General features: G+C 44.3%; 1 protein-coding gene across 9 annotated transcripts in view; it reads right to left on the reverse strand.

Moving 5' to 3' along the window:
- Positions 1-17,514, reverse strand: part of RNF152 (ring finger protein 152) — an 80,612-nt gene that overhangs the window by 56,792 nt on the left and 6,306 nt on the right. For 3 of the 9 annotated variants that reach the window (XR_012325456.1, XR_012325452.1, XR_012325458.1), the window contains exons 2-3: positions 5,515-7,703; positions 3,515-3,985 (exon numbers count right to left, since the gene is read on the reverse strand). The exons of 4 other annotated variants lie outside the window; for them this stretch is intronic. The gene's annotated coding sequence lies outside the window, so the exon portion shown is untranslated. The remainder of the gene's footprint in view (positions 1-3,514; positions 3,986-5,514; positions 7,704-17,514) is intronic. 2 more of the 9 variants (XR_012325453.1, XR_012325461.1) reach the window with 2 other exon arrangements.

A 17,514-nucleotide genomic window follows, 5' to 3' on the forward strand; every position in this document is an offset into this window, starting at 1 on the left:
CACAAGGAAACTGAGGCTCACACGAGATCACAGATGAGATGACCATCCTGAAAAGAACCTCAGCTGACCAAAGGCCTTTTCAAAAAAGGTGGAGTGGAAGTAGGAGGTGGGGAGTAAAAAACAGTCCTTAAATCTTGTCTTAAAAAAAAAAAAAGATGAGTTCAACAGAAGTTCTAGAAGCCTACCACGTCCAAAACAAATCAAATCTGTTGGCCGTGAAAAGCAGTCCCTTTACCTTTTTCAGTAGTTGTTCAGGTAATATTGCTTTGGACACAATCCACTGATTCTCTGACCTTTTTTGGGGGGGGTACGCGGGCCTCTCACTGTTGTGGCCTCTCCCGTTGCAGAGCACAGGCTCTGGACGCGCAGGCTCAGCGGTCATGGCGCACGGGCCCAGCCACTCTGCGGCATGTGGGATCTTCCCGGACCGGGGCACGAACCCGTGTCCCCTGCATCGGCAGGCGGACTCTCAACCACTGCGCCACCAGGGCAGCCCTCTCTGACCGTTATTTAAAGTGTCTTTGAGGGAAAACCCCAAACACATTTTCCAGGCTTGAAAATGTAAGTATTCTGGCCTTTGGTGTTCTATCTCATTCGGTGCTTCCAAATCTTCACGCACTCCTGTGTGTGAAGCCACAGGGACCTTTCATAGCCATCACCCCGCACAAGCTGGACCTCAGACAGTGTTTGAGAGGCTGGAACCCCACAGACTCACATCCAACAACCTCTGATGACTGAATGGACCTTTTCCCAAAGCAACACTGGATAAGGGGAAGGAAGGCAGGGACAGAGCAGGGTGGCAGGCGTCCCAGGAAAGGATAAGACTGAAAGGGTTAAGCCGCAAAACACCGGGGATGAGAGCTTGGGTGGTGAGCTCTGACTGCCATCAGCTGCCTTTTCCATATATTTTCATCTTTCCCCCCCTGGAAAACACCCGGTCACTCACTGGTCACTGAGAAGTCTTGACTTTCATACCCGCAAAGCGGCAGCCAAGATGTCAGGCACACAGACCCCAGGACCTGCCGCTCACCACTCTGGGAAATTCCCTCTGTGAAATGCCGTTCCACGTTTTTGTCAGCTTGAAGATATTAAACACCACGGAAAGAAATTTAAGGGTTTTTTTTTGAGATTTAAATGTCTACTTATTTCAAAATGAATTAGTAGTTCTCTGAGTTTCATGTTTGATTCATTAATGATAACTACAGCTCGAGAATTTGAAAGGGAAATTGCTTCCAGGATAAAATTAAATGCGAAACTCTAAGCAGTGATTCACGGCTGTTCCTATCTAAATTACTAATCCATGTGACAACCTGGTTGGCAGCACAAAAAAGAAATACTATTTTCCCCTGTTGCCTTTATAGACTTTGCTGAATTGTTTTTGCAAATTGTCTAAACCCAAGTCCTAGATAATCCCTTGCTAGCAGCCTCCATTTCACTGTGGCATTTAGTACTTACTGTCTCTATTGCCTCAGAGAGGTTCAGAATGGACTAATACTTCTGTGCCTCAGAAAATAGTTTTCTCAACGTACAGTGCAATGGATTTCCAGGGCAACTCATTTTAAATTAAAGGCAAATATCTCCGTGATATCTGTCCACATCCCCCCAAAAGAAACCTGCATAAAACTCTAAAAATGGGGATTTTCTTTTAGTTTGCAAGGAGGGCTAGCCAGCTGAGATTCAATTACATATCTCCCTGTTGGAATGATTGGGAACTAGAGTAAACCCTGTGGTCCAAAAGACAAGATAATATAATGTTCCCAAAGTTTCATCAAGCCCAGGTTATGCTGCCTCCTAAAATTTCTCTCAGGTCTGTTCCTACAACCACTGCCTAGGTCCACACCTTAGACCAGGGTGGAGAAGCAGGCATATTCCCGACCATGTGGCCCCAACTTCCAAAGGCGCTCAGAGGACCAAGGTCCCACAGGGCACACCTCACTGGGAACCGCTGTCCAGACCACCACGAAAACCCTGCAAACCAGGTCCATCCCCATCTCCAATCTCCCCCTCACTCCCACCGCCCTGTGTACTGGTCCTAAGTGGCAATCAGGTCCCTGGAAGCCCTCAGGAGCACTACCCCATGTCAGGGCTTTAATAGGATGATGGCTTAACCCTTGGGACAATTCGGGGAAGGTGCCCTCATGGTCCCAACACTGCCGGGCAAGAGACGGCAGCAAAGACACTCAACACACTTGCCCAGGTTACACAGCAAGAACACGGCAGAGCCAGGATTCACACCCACACTTTCTGCCCAATTTCCCATGCTTTGAACCATCTGAGCAGGCCTCCCACAACTTCGAATATTCTACTTACTCCTTATGACCAAGGGAGTGGGGCCCACATGCCCACTAAGGTCTAACGATCCTTTGGTGATTTGGTTACATTTCCAGTCTCATCCGATCCACACCCTCTTCTCCATCTTCTCCCAACTCTGGCTTTTCCAAACTATGCACGTGCTGTTCCCTCCGCCGCTCCTCCCGGGAGGGCTCCCACAACCCCCCTTTATGCCCCCGCAGTGCCACATTCATCCCCTTCGTCAACCATTCACTACTTCCTATTGACACTGGGGACACACGTGTGTCTCCCCCAAGTCTGCGACCTTCTCCAAGGCGACGGCTCTGGCTCTTCCACAACCAGCCCCTGCGTGCTCACAGCAGGGCTGCGGTGAGCCGGTCCCCAAAGCTTTGGAACTAATGAATGTGCTATGACAAATGTCTTCAAAGCAAAAGCAAAACCAAACAGCAGACTTAGGGGCTTGCCCCAGATTGACTCAGGACCCTTAAGAGTAGGGAGGAGGACATGGGAAGGGTTTATGTGCCCTTTTTAAAAGCTCTGCCTGTCGGGGCCTTTTTTTCCACCAAGCATTCAAACATGGCAACCTCGTGATGGCAAACACACCTAGCTATCTGCTCGCTAGCTCAAGGGTTTATGAAGCAAGCCTGTTTCAGATTTTAAATCGGCAAGAGATAATCTTCAGAGTGGGAACTCAAGAGTCACACGAGTCACAAAAGCGACGAGATGACAAACTGAACCCACAACTCCGACTGGTTTTTATTGTTTTTCCTGGCAGCAGGAGGGAGAGCAAAGAGATATTTGGAAGAAGGGGATTTTGTTGTTGCTGTTGTTTTTAATTTTAAGAAGGGAGGGTACCTATTCCCTACATCTCTTCTGTGGACCCTACCACAGGGTGAACCAATGTAAACCAGGCTGGACTCCCTGTAGCACCAGTCTGAACCATTCAGGCCTCTATTCCTGACCATGAACTTGGCATCAAATAAACCCAGACGCCATTGACAATGCAGCATGAAAAGCAAAAATAACAACTGTAACTCGCGGTAATCACTTAAAATATAAAATAACGTTCCTAAATCCCTTAGAATGGTTACCAATGTCCAGGGCACGCAATTTCTCCGAGGAACCCCACCGTACCGTGAAAACACACAAAATGCACATAAAGATACGACTTCAACTGATATGCTAGCTAAGACAAACAACACATTAAACCAATTTTACTCACCTTCTTAGCACTTAATGAGCCCCTGGGGGACAATCTGGATGCCCCGTGCCTCCTTCACAAACCCCCATTCGTGGTAAGGCATGAAGCTGGGCTTTCCTTTCTCTCCATTTCCCTTGCAGCCAGCACAGGCCTTCAAGTGTTGCTATCAGCTGATGACACCTATCTGCGCCATGTTCAGGGGTGCTTCTCCCAAGGAAAAGCATTTTTTACATATTTTCCAATGTTTCTCTTTTCTTCCCAGTTTATTCAATGTCTCAAGAGCAGCCACACCTGCTCAGTGTCAGCTTGGAGACCACAGGGCGGAGGGAAGTCCAGCCTAGTCACCCTTAGCTGACTCTGCAGGGCACTCACTGCCCTGGGCATCCAGAAAGGCCGCCTCAGGTCACAAGGATAAGTATGGGCTTTAGAAGCAACTTCAAAGTCGTCCACTAAATGAATGAGAAGCATACATCAATATTTTGCTGTGTAGTTCTGTGGAGAAAAGATGCAGAACAGGAAAGTGTGGGGGAAAGTCAGGACCAGGCATTGCAAAGGCAGCTTCATGAAAAGGTCAAGGCCACACAGGATTCTTCACAAGTGACTTAAAAGCAAATTGATAAAGAATTGCCTATTCTTGAGTTCCTTAGGGTTCCCACTTTAATGATTAAATACAAAAACTAAGAAGCATTCATTGTTCATAAGAATGTAGATCTTTCATAAGCATTTGAGGTTCTTAGAAAAGAGTTTTAGAACATTCTAACATCTTGGTAATCTCATGTGTTCTGGGAATATCCTAAGTTCTCCACTTCTTTGTAAGTAGGACTAGCTAAAGTAACTCCAGTCTTAACCATTTCAATCACCACAAAATTCTAATTACTGAAATCCATAGAAATGGGAAATGTTTATCCTCAAATCTGAACGGCTAACAGTACAAGGAACAATGATATAAAGACAAAATAAGAAAGCAGAGGTACCTTTGGACAGGAAGCCACGACAGTAGCCGTGTAATTAGGATTCACGATAAGCATTTGTATTTTCTGATATAGACTTCCACGCTGAGCTCATTCATTCTGAATTCAACCCATGAGGGAAAAGATGGGCAAGTCTACCAACTCAAGTTAGGCATCGCCATATATGTTGCCCTATCACATCCTTCCATTTCTCCCAAACCTCCCCCTCTCTTGGAAAGAAATAATCGAAAATATAGAAATATTATTTTACTGGACCTGTATGTAACGCTAATCCCCTGCTTTTAGGATTATAAGGAGGCTGGACTTCGGGGGTGGGTAGGTGTAGAAAGCACAGCAGGAAGCCTTCAGTGGCCAAATTTCACTGCCGCCATGATGTGGCCTGTGACCTCCAAACAAGCTTTACTTATCACAGTGTCCGCGGATGGGATTTATTATTGCAAATGTGCACAAGCAATGGTATTTTTTAAAATCTTCATGTCATGCATCTCCTTGTCTCCCACAAAGCTTGTGTCTACTAAGTGCTCTCATCTGCTCTGGTTTCTTCTACCCAAGGAAGAAAGGGTCCCTCCCCAACCCCGGCTGACCCTTCACCCCTGGTTCTTCACAGCTGGTGTGGTCCCCCGAGAAAAGACTTCACATCCCTGCTGGCTCCATCGCCCCAAAGTCCCGTCCCTTATTTGTGTCTTGACCAAGCAGACCCCAAACCCCACTCCCTGAAGGTTCTGCTTCAGGACGTCACTCTTCTTTCTCTACCTTCTTTTAAGGATGTGGAAAGAAGAGTTCTTTTAAGGTTAACCAAGAAAGAAAAAGGGTCAAAGTCCTATCTCCCTATCAGCATGTCTGTAGACCTCACTTCTTCAGATCCGAGAAAGAGAAAAAAGTGAAGCCAAAGTGAGGGACCACCTCCATCCGAGGCAAAAAGGTCCAGTTTAAATTGAGCGCCCACTGCCTTTCCTTATCGGTGCCTCCCGCCTCACTGTGATGCTCACCTTACTCCTCCCACCACTCCCGGGGTCCCTCCCACCACACCACCCTCAAGTCTTAGCCTACCTGCCCAGATCACGTTACAGCTTGTGGTCGTCTTTTTCACCTTCCCTCCATCGGACCTGCACCTGCTTCTCAGAGGGGCTAAACGAAACCTGATTCACAGGATTAGCTACTATACCCTTACAGAGGTGAATGGGTTATCCTACCCAAGGGCACTCACATTTTAGCAAAGGACTCATGGATATAAAACCCAAAAGGAACAGCAAAAAGAACGAATTTATACTGATTGTCTATGTACCAGCTCCAGCTCTCAGATACATCATTTAACTTCTCTGGGCCTGCCTCTGATTCCTACCTCAGACTACCGTTCTGAGAATTAGTGAGGTGACATATACATAACACTGAAAACAGCACCCGGCACCCTTGCAAGGGCTCCGTGCACATCAGTTATCAGTATTAACCTTCACAGCAGTGACCCTTCGAGACAGGTACTGCTGGCCTCATCTTCAATGAGGACACGGAGTGATTTGCTCAGGATCACAAGGCTAATACATAAGTAGCAGAGGAGGAATACAGCCCTCAGCCCACTGAGTAACCAGTTCATGCTGTCTTCTCCATACCACAAGGAATGAATCTCTAATGGTAAAGCCAAGGACACTGCAGGCCAGCAGAGTGAAAGTGCATTAGCGGGTCCTGTGGTATGCTGATGGCGCCCCATCAGAAGGAAAGGCTGGACGGCTGGGGTGCGCATCGAGTGATTCCTGGAGCACGACTGGGGGTTGAACAGGATGTTATGTTCTATCAGGGCTGATTCAAGGCCTACCTCTGAACTGCAGAGACCTCGGTCTATCATTTCACCTCATTTAGTCTCAGGTTTTCCCGACTATAAAATGGGAACAAATTTACTCGGGAGGTGGTAAGCTTCTGACACCGGGACGTGTTCATGGTAAAAGGTAAAACTTGTCATGAGAGAGGTTCCAGAAAAGGATCCTGCAGTCAGGAGGGCAGCAAACCTGATGTTGGTTACTCCCAACATTCAGAATGGGGAGTTCATGGAACAGGCTAGAGATGAACAATGTTTATTTAAAAAACTTAATACCAGAGCCAAAAAATATTGCTAATGACCTTGATACTATCTGGTTAAAAACTCTGAATGAACTCTGGGCAGTCTGGTTTCTGATCTCCAAAACAGGATCCATAATTAGGCCCCCTTCCTCTCTGGCTTGTCCTACATTCGAAAAGCATTGGCTATTCTACTAAAGTGGACTTCCCTCAAAATAACTTCACTATTCTCTACTTCCACATAATTTCAGCAGCTACTCTTTGCACTATAATCTCTGGATGAATTTCTGGTATAGAAACAAAATAGCCACAATAAGATAAATTACAACTCTATTGTGACCAGAGCACAGAGTGACTGAGATTAAAACTCTAAAACTTTTAGCATTTCATTTTTAATATTATGTTCATTGAAGACGCTTATTGTCAGTATATTTTGTTTCTGATAGCAATTACTTTTTATCGGTACTTTCCAATACTGCAAAGTTTTGAAAGATCACTGTATTATAATGAACTGATGTACCAATGCTACTACTGAGTTTCCATCCTGGTTCTGCCACTTGACAGCATAATCTAGAGCAAGCTGCTAGACCTCTCCGTGCCTCAGTTTGGTCATCCAAAAAATGGGGACAAAAACCTACTTCTAAATTATTGTAAGAATTACATTGGGTGACTATGTCGAGTTTTACAAGATGCTTTGGATTTAGTGACTGCCAAGGACATATCAGCAATTTTTTTTCACTTATAAAATTGCAGTCCTCAAGGAGATTAAAAACTAGTGAGAGATGTAACAGTTCACGCTAACATTTACTGGTGAAAAAAGTAATAAGCTAGGTCCCTGCAATGCAAAGATGAATTAGGTGGGCTCAGCCCTGATCTGCCCTTGGCCAGCAGCTGGCTGTCCCCAGGACCTACATTAAGGTCTGCGACACATAGGAGGCAGCAAAGGCCACTTTCAGCTGTGATTATTGGGGATTCAGTGATGGGATCTGAGCAGGGAATTAAAGAAAGAGTTATGATTTGAATAGAAGGGCAGAGGAAGAGGGAGCAGGCTGGCCGGTCCCGAGCACATCTAGGGGCTGGTGAGTGAACCGGCTTAGATGAGGAGAGGGTCTTCCAACCAGGTTCCCAATATTCCAGGCAGGGTCCCATAGGGAGCACTTCTCATGCATGGTCCGTAAAGCATTTCAAATCTAGAAGAAATCATAACCAATTTAGGAGCAACAAATAGAAATCGAGCTACACGATAACGTGAAGTCACATACCACTTTTAGTGTTCGATACGTGAAGTCTCCTCTGCTCCAGATAATTTTTTTCTTTGTTCCTACCATTCTTTTTACCTATGTCCTTTCACAGCCAGGCCTCGAGAGGTTCTCTCTGGGTAACACAGTTCAAAACTCAGACTCATAATGACCACCTGGATGTGCATTACTCTCGAAAAAACAGCTCTGACCTCGCTACTAACTGCATTTCCAAAGTGAACTCTTGATTTCTCCCAAGTCTGGTCCTACCTCCACAATTTTATATTTGTTACCACTATTCACCCAGTAGCTCAGACGTGAAAACCTGTTTACTTCTCACCTCTCATTCAATCTGTCTCCAAAATTCTAACTTTGTCTCAGAAACGCTTCTTGCTTTCATTCACCCTTTCCATTCCTGTGGCCTCCCCCCTGGAGTCCAAGTCTTCCCCACATCTTCTCTGGACCCCGACTGGCCTCCCCACCTTTGTCCTTTCCTGCCCCGATCCATACCAACTGCTGCCAGGTTAAGCTTCTGAAAGCACGGTTTCACATCCACATCCTTTCCTGCCCCTACACCATCAATGGCTTCCTGCAGAATAAATGCTAAAGTCCCCCTCACACCCACCATTCTAATCCTTTTCCTACAAGTCCTGCTCAAATGCTCCAGGCTTCAGGCAGAAAGCATTTTTTGTTGTCCAGAAGACAAGATCCACCCTCCCTTACCACCTTGCTGCTGCAGAAATGCCACTCCAGATGTCCAGATGACTACCTACCCTTCCAGGGCACTGGCAAATGCTACTTCTTCCATGAAGCCATTCTAAACCCTCTAGCAGGAAGTCATCTTTCCCCCTCTGAACTCCAAGGCCACTTCATCCAACACCACCTGGCACTTGAGTTCCTTGTGTCCATGTGTCCTTATTCCTACAGAGGTAACCTCCTAAAGGAGCATCTCTATATAAAAATAATCAAACCAACGTGCTAAATTAGCACTTTCTTACAAGGAAGCGTTGTGTCAAGAGTTATGGAAGACACAAGGCCATCAGCTGACAGCTTAGTAGGGAATTATGCTCAATCCATGCAAAAATAAAGCAATATAATATCACGAACTCTTTTTAATCATCATATACAAATGTTAGTTGAAGTCATAAAAATACAGGATATCTCAGACAAAGTGAGTCTCCTTAACAGAATGAAAAATCTGAGGCAGCATACTGCAGTGGCTTATATCATAACCTCTGGAGCCAGTCATGGCTGGGTTCTAATCCCAGCTCTGGCATTACTTATTTTGTGATCTTGGGCAAATCATTTAGCCTCTCTGTGCCTCAAGTTCTTGTAAATGGAGAAATCAAAATAGAGATATTAGTAGTACCTTCCCCTTAAGACTATTGTGATAATGACGCACAATCTGTATGCAAAACACTTAGAGCCTGGCACGTAACTAGTGTCATCCATATTAGCTACTCTTATTCTTATGCAAATGTTTTATCTGGGGGGAAAAAAAAAACACAGAAGGATCAGATATTTGGTAGTTAAGATGCCAGCAGGATTTTTTCTAGAAAGAGAGACTTTACCATCTTAAAATCCTGAGGCCAGATTTGTTCTATTTGCTGACAGGGAGTCTGACAGGTAAGGTAAAATTCACCGGGGGTGGCTCTTTGTACAATGGACTGAACGCTGTGCAAATGGGGCAGGCACCGAGACCACTGACTCAAACACAAAGCTTTCAGCCAACGAAGGGCTCACCCACAATCAGCCATTGTCTCCCACAAACAACCCCTCTGTTGTCATCCAGATGAGTGCCAAATGAAACCGTTTGACTTACGAGTTGCGGACAGTGGCTCTGCGTAGACACAACCACAAATCCAATTAACTGCTGCAAAGGAAATCTTGCACTAGGCATTGAATTTGGTCTGAGAAGCAAGCTTTGGGGTTCAGCTTTTTAAGGGACACTAACCCACATCATTCAGCTGGACTAAGCATATAGGAGTCCGGTTCAAAGCCCATCACATCATATACAGCAATTTATTTGTTAATGGTGTGGGGAAGAGCTGTGACTGTAGGGTATCAACATCTGTCATTTTCCCCCCAAAATATGAAAACGCATTAAACATAAATTACCACAGATATCTCAACCTGAACTTGCGTTGCAGACTCATATTCATACACAGTGAAACGAGAACCGCTGGGACATTCGATGTTTTATTAACTTTTTACTAAAAGCATTTATAGCTCAGAGCTGCCTGTTATTCACAGGTCAGAATTATTAAAGTGGTGGAACAGCAAATTCACATTTATCATCCTCTTATTTCCTGATAAATTTGAGAAATTAAAAGAATTATAGCAATAAGACTGATGCTACCTACACAAGAACAAACAAATAAACAAAATCTCTCTTTTGCCGTGGTTAGAATGTCTGATTTTACTCACTGCCTGGAATACTGGGCATGGCTGCTTCAGCAAAGTCCCTTCTTTCCAAGCGTCAGGGAAGGTTAGGGAAGGTAGACTGACTGCCAAAATACATACCCCCAAATCTCACTGGCCTAACGCATGTGGTTTAATTTCTTCACATTGCATCTCAATGCAACTTGGTAAGGAAGGCTCTGCTCCACAAGGTCATTCAGGACCAGGGGTCCTTCCACCCCGTGACTCCATCATACCCCAGGGCTTCATAGTTCTCCCCGGCACACCCCTGCAGCTGGCCAGCAGACCAGAAAGAGAGTAGATATGCAAAAGGACCCCCACTCTTAACTGCCTCTCATTTCCACACACAACCTTTCATGAGAACCAATCTCATGGCTCCAGCTAGATACAGAAAGTAGTCCAATACAGTGGTTGTCAACTGCGGGCAATTTTGACTCTCAAGAGGCAGGTGGCAATGTCTGGAGACATCTCTGATTGTTATAGCTGGGTAACTGGCATCTAGTGGGTAGAGTCCAGGGAAGCTCCTAAACGTCCCCCAGTGCACAGGACAGTCTCCCCACAAGAAAAAATTAACCAGCCCCAAATGGCAATATTGCCGAGACCTTGGTAAGCATCTAGCCAGTCTCCACAGTCGCACATACGTCAATGCTCAGATCCACCACCATTTCCCACTACCATACACTCTAATCAATCCCAGCAAATCCACGTATCGATAGTCTGTTCGTTCATTTGCTTGTTCGTTCCTCCATTCATTCATCCAAGCTCCAGGCTCCTAAACAAGACAAGGTCTTACAAGTCAAAGACTTCACAGTGGAGCAGGGGAGGCAAGTATATGTAGATTATCAGACATGGGGGTAAGTGGGATTTAAAAGAACAAATGGAAGGGCAATGAATTCAGGCTGAGAGAGTTGGAGGAGAAGCCATAGGGAAAGTGGAATAGGAAAGACGTCTCGAAGGAAGCATATACTCATGGCTTTCCATCGAAATGTTGTGGGGGTTTTTTTGCAGGGCGGTGGAGAAGAAAAAGGTGGTTCCAGGAAAAGGAAACTGTACAAACAAAGGAATAACAATATGGAAGGATATGATTTATTCCCTTTTTGTTTAGGGGAAGAAATAGGAACTAGGGGAGGAGGGGTAGTAAAAAACGCTATTTGGTTCAAACATTTTGTAGCAGTGTGCTCGTGAAAGTCTTAAGCTCCCAGCCACACACACTGGCTTTCAGTCAAGTGGCCCTTTGAGAAACAATTCACACCACCAGGCTTCATAGAAATTTGTTAGCACAGGGCAAAGCCCGGGTAATAGCTGGAAATCTCACTGCAAATTTCCCAACAGGACCTGTCACAGAGTCTTTCAAACCATGCTACCTCAGAGCCAACATGAAACTGATTCAGGCAGATGGTTGCCCAAATGCATCCATCTTTGTTCCCCAAAGACAGGACCGTGCAGAAGTCAGATCTCTTCCTAAATTATGTCACACTGAACCTGTTGGGTTAAAAAAGAAAAGCTTTTGCTTCTTCCGATCTTCTTCCAGTTGTGAATGTAGCTCCCAGGCTGTGGTTAAGAGCACAGACTGCCCGGGTTCAGATCCTGGCTCTGGCATAAATTCACTGTGTGACCTTGAAGAAGTTACCTAAGTTTCCAGGATCTCCTGCCTCCCAGATAATGTGCTTAAAGCTCTTAGCACTGAACCTGAAACATATAATAAACACTGTCTCTATCTTTGTACCATAGCCATCTCCTCTGCCCCCCAAAATTGTCTTTTGGTTGTCATAAAATTCATTGTGGAATCTGACACAGTTGGGAAGGGAAATATCTGATGAACTTTCATGTTGTTTTGTAGAATATTACTAATAGCGACTTCAGTTTGCTTGGGCCAGATGCTATTAATTACAAACCAACATCACCATGTAAACAACGGTGGTTCTTAATTTTGAAGCTAAAATTAAAATTTTTAAAATACCATACTCCGACACAATTATTACCCCCATCATTCTCTTTACTCACGCTTCCTCCCTCAAATTGATGCCTCTCTCTCTCTCTAACTCTTATTTTCACTGTGATCTGCTTTGGGAAAACAGTGTATCTAGTTGTTAAGTACTATAGATTATATCGAACGACACTAATCACCTAGCACTAAAAAGCCTCATAAAAGGAAGAAATTTGTTTCTTTACAAGTCGGAATCTCGAAGGAGAAGTTAAAACGAGGGAAGCAGCCTCCAGAACCCGGAGAAGAGTCAGTCTGTTCCGAACTGCTTCCTCCTATGGTGAGGGGGAGACATCTAGGGTCTTAGGCTAAGTCAAGTCCCATCCACCTTTACGAAAAGTGGAAACAAAATTGCATGGCAATGCCTTTTGCAGTAAGTCAAGAACAAGGAATAAAACAAAAGTCAAGCCAACCAGAAGAACTAGGCTGAATCACGCTTAGGCTTCAAAATTGATTATCGCTGCCCTCCTAATTTACAAGGAATTCTAAATTGTCTGGACAGGGTCTCCTTCAATTTCCATTGCAGACTGGACTTGATCCCAAGAGAATGCTATTTTAAGGAGCACATTAAAGAGAGGGTTCGGCATCTGCATGGACAGATTTCAACAAGTAAGGTATAATAAGTCTGGAGTGAAGTCTGTCGTGTTCTTTTTAACTTCTCAGTAAAGACATTTTTCCTTGTACGTCAATGAACTCCTTGTAGGGAAGTACGACCGCCCTGAGATGCAATTCTCAAAAACTTTATTTATTATTTTGATATAAACTCAAGGCGTATGAACAATAAATTTTTGATAGCTCTGACTCCACTGTTGGAAAAAAAAAAAGTAAACTATGGACTCTGCAAAGAAACACTCTCTTTGAACTAATATTTAGTATTTTGTGTATAGAAATAAAGGCAATTTAGTAAATCAATTCTGTTTACCCGAAAGATTCCCCTTCCGTAGATAAGCTATTTACCTTCTTCTTAGGTGAAGTAAGAACCCATGAAGAAATCTGGCTTGTCAGGAACATAAAAGAATATGATTTCTCAGCGTACATAATGATGACATGGGAATCTGATGCGAAGGGTGATGTAAATGTCTGGCAGTTGCCCTCAGGTGCTCTGTGCATGAGATTTAGAGAACTGGCAACCAGCAAACTAATTACTGTTTCTGGCAACTTGCTGCAGGTCCTACCATCCCTGGATAAACAGTTAACACTTCTCAGGAAGAAACAGAAGACAAAAGATTACCATTTGAAGCCTCAGCTAAAGACTAGAAAAATCTGTGGCTTATCTAAGAGCCTTACAGGTTGCCATCTGTGTTCATAACGAAGGTTCAGGAGGAGGGAACGCTGGCAACTGGGAGCCCGGCTCTGGACATCTCCACCCAGCAGTATGGAGCCAGGCCTGCTCCCCTTCCCAGCCCCCATTTGGAATTAACAGACTCAGCAGGAAATCCCTCCCACACCTTTGGGAGGAAAGCACTGAGCACTGTGTACACAAGCGCCCCCATCACAGCCCACACTACCGTCACGTTTACAACACGGGCACGTTCCAGAAACATCCTAGCTGCAACCAAAAGACAAGGCAACCCATCTGCTGGTGTCGTGTGGTTTCACCGAGAAGAAAAAAACACAAGTCGAGAAGGGCCTAAGCTCCTACATGAATACACTTCGGATGTCACCACAACAAGGAATCTGCTTGCAACAAGAGCAGATCTGGGTTTACACACTTTCAAATTAGGTATCAAAGGCCCAGGCTCAAATCCAGCCTGAACTGGAACCCAGCTCTCAAAGCTATTTCTGAAGATTAAATTGATTCTAGCCTTCCTTCAACAAATATTTACTGAATGTCTACTATGTACCAAGTTCCATTCAACAGCCCTACCAGGCATAGCAAATACCACTGTCTAGGGGAAACTTTTTAAAGACTCCATTAACTTTATATTTTGCATTGTACAGTCTAGTTTTTGTGCCTTTATTAAAGAGCTCTCTTCTTTAAAATAATACTAATACTAATAAAGATTCCATCCAAAAAGCAGATTCAAATATAGATTGACAGCCACACTGCCTTCTCCAGTCTTATCCTGCCCCATTCTCTCCTGCCTCCTGTCTTACGATGGCTGTGCCTCTGACGATGTGAAATGTCTACAAAGCCTGCTTCAGGATGCGAACAGCAATCATAGAACAAGGACAGGACCCCTAAGTAGGGTGACCAACCGGTCCCGGGTTTCCTGGGACTATTCTGGTTTTAAAATGGCAAGTCCCTCAACTCAGGTACCCTCTTAGGCCTGGACAAGCTGAGTCAGTGGGTCACCCTACCCCCAAGAAACCAGACCTCAGCAAAGGGAGGTACATTACTTCACTTGCCTGAGGGAAATGAGGCCCTAGGGGAAAGGCGCCTGGTGCCCTTTAAGGAAGGCCTGGGTTGCCCGTGGGCTGTCCTAGAACCTCACAGCTTCCTCCAGCTTCCTCCTGAGAAGGCCTATCCTTTTAAAATGCCACACCATTTAAGCTTTACAAAGACTTTCCAATGACAAGACTCCAATGACACGACATACAGAAGAAATCTTCACATAAATGCCGCAGGCTGGAGTTATTTGGATGTGGGTATTTCCTTGGCTAGTTTAAGAGCTCCTTCAGTTTAGACCATAACTACTGACCCCAAGATTTCCAGAATCCAGCACCAAGACTGGTGGATGGTAAATACTACATAAAATGGACGATAATAATAGTTGCCATTACGCAGGGCTTGTGATGTGTAGGACAACACACGAAGCACCTTATATAAATGATCTCACACTCACAATAACTCAGTGAGGTTGATTGACCTCCATTTTCCAGAGGAAGAAACCAAGGCTCAGTCAGACCTTATTTACTCAAGGTCATTATGACAGAGCTCATGTTTGAACCCAACCCATCTTGCTTCAAAAGTTCCATGTTTTCAACCATTCAACTGAATTAGGTTCAAGTAAGGTGAGCATATATAGTGAGGCATCAAGAACTGAGAGGAGAGTATCAGATACATTTCTTTTATTCTCTCCACTTTCAGTGTCGCCATTGCAAGAAAAAAAAAAAAGGCAGAAGAAGCCAAATCAATTATGAGTTAAGCTCGTACATTAAGCTAAGGCAAGGTAGGGATTTTAGTTAGAATTGGGCAGAACTGTGCCTGGCAAACAGTAGGCACTCAATATTTGAATAAATGTAATGAATACAATTGCATACCTAATATGAGTTTTAAGTTATTGATGCTCAGTGTTTCAAAGGCTATTTGAGCCACCACCATAGGTGAATAGATGAACTCCTACCTGAAGCTCCTGAAGGGTTAGTGTGATGGGGCAGGAATACATGGACAGGTACTTACCCCAGTTAAGGATGGCTGGCACTCTACCTGCATGGTAGAGATCTACCCTCCTGCTCTCCAACCACTTTCAGTTTCATTTAACCTGAAAGGAAGCAATCTGCAAACCTACAGAGCGACACAACTGCAAAAGAACATCACACCAAATACTTTGTTTCTGAGACATTTATCTCTCAGCTCCATTCATTACCTGTCAAACTGAGAACATTATTTTAATGTTAATATATTCCTGGTCATTTTCTCCAAGCAGCTGAACACATTTCCTCTTTCATAATAACACTATCCATAATGATCGAGCATTCCGAGGGCTAAAGAAGACTTTCTATCCTGTGAATTATTCCAAGAGCAAAAGAAGTGAGGTAAACCAGATGTCCCTCCCAAAGGCATTTATGGCCAGAAGTTAATTAGGAAGGGAGGGGTGGTAGCCATTTGTGGGAAACTGTCACCCACTCATGTCAAACCCAAACAGCACCATCTGCTCCCTGAGTTTGTTGGCTGGCTTGGTGGAGTGTAGAGTTCTGATGCTGCTTACTGTATGTCCCCAGGAAGAGGGGTTTTTTGTTTGCTTTGTTATTGTTTTGGAAGAATCAGCCCAATTCAAGTTGAAAAACAGGCCACCAGTGACAATTCATTTTGTTAGAACGATGACCCTCTATGAGAATGTTCACCTCCCAACCACTGGTATGCACACTGCAGCCTGGCAACCCTAATCTGATTCAACATTTACTCATTATTAATGCAAGTAGGGGAAGCTCTTAAAAATAATTTTCTCTCTTCTTAACTTCAATTCCACAGGCCCAAAGCATGTATAATTCCCTTACCACAGTAAGTCAAGATCATTTCTGTGTTATCAATGATCGAGTATGTACGGAGCCCTTAATTTGTACAAACGTGGTAGGGAATACAAAATAAGGTCAAACCTCATCCAGTCTTCATCTTTAAGGAACTTGCAAGAGAACCGAGATCCTGCTATTTTCATCTCTACATCTACCAGCCTGCAGGCCCCTTGGAAAGAACTGTACGCCTTACCCTCTCCCCCAGCTGAGCAATGACTTGTGATATGTGGTTTGATGACAAAAGACACCCTGGGACATCTTGTCAACACACCTCCTGTTACATGAACTAGCTTTAGTGGGTTTCTATTCTTTGCAATTAAACAGAAAAAGACACTTCAATCTTACGTGATAATACAGGACAATCTAATGATAAGTGCCCTTTGTAGAATGAATGTTGAGTGAAATGAGAGAGGTAATTTTGACAGAGAACTGTGGAGGCGTCGAGGATTGCTATGAGCTAAAATGATGGAGTTAAGTTTTTTAGGAGAGTTAAGAGCTGAGTCACACCTTTAATGATGGGGTATCATGAGGCACAGGAGACTGTAGGCCACAGAATATTCCAGGATTAAGAAATAGGGCCATGCAAAGAATTTTGGGGGACTAGTGGGCTAACCATCCCAGCTAATGTTGTGTTTTAAAGTCATGCAGAGCAAAAGTCAAAGCTGGACAGGAAGCTGGGGCTGGGAAAGCCAGGAATGAGAGAAATAAGGTTCTCAGCTAAGATGTGGCAGTGGGGATGGAAATCAAGGAAGATGTGGGAACTGTCACTAAAGATGCTGAGTTCACTATTTACAACAGCCAGGACACGGAAACAGCCGAAGTGTCCATCGACAGATGAACGGATAAAGAAGATGTGGCACATATATACAATGGAGTATTATTCAGCCATGAAAAGGAACGAAACTGAGTTATTTGTAGTGAGGTGGATGGACCTAGAGTCTATCATACAGAGTGAAGTAAGTCAGAAAAACAAATACCGCATACTAACACACATATATGGAATCTTAAAAAAAAAATGGTTCTGAAGAACCTACGGGCAGGACAGGAATAAAGATGCAGACGTAGAGGATGGACTTGAGGACACAGGGAGGGGGAAGGGTAAGCTGGGATGAAGTGAGAGAGTGGCATGGACATATATACACTACCAAACGTAAAACAGATAGCTAGTGGGAAGCAGCCGCA

Source organism: Tursiops truncatus, chromosome 13 (genome assembly GCF_011762595.2).
Source record: "Tursiops truncatus isolate mTurTru1 chromosome 13, mTurTru1.mat.Y, whole genome shotgun sequence".
NCBI lineage: Eukaryota > Metazoa > Chordata > Mammalia > Artiodactyla > Delphinidae > Tursiops > Tursiops truncatus.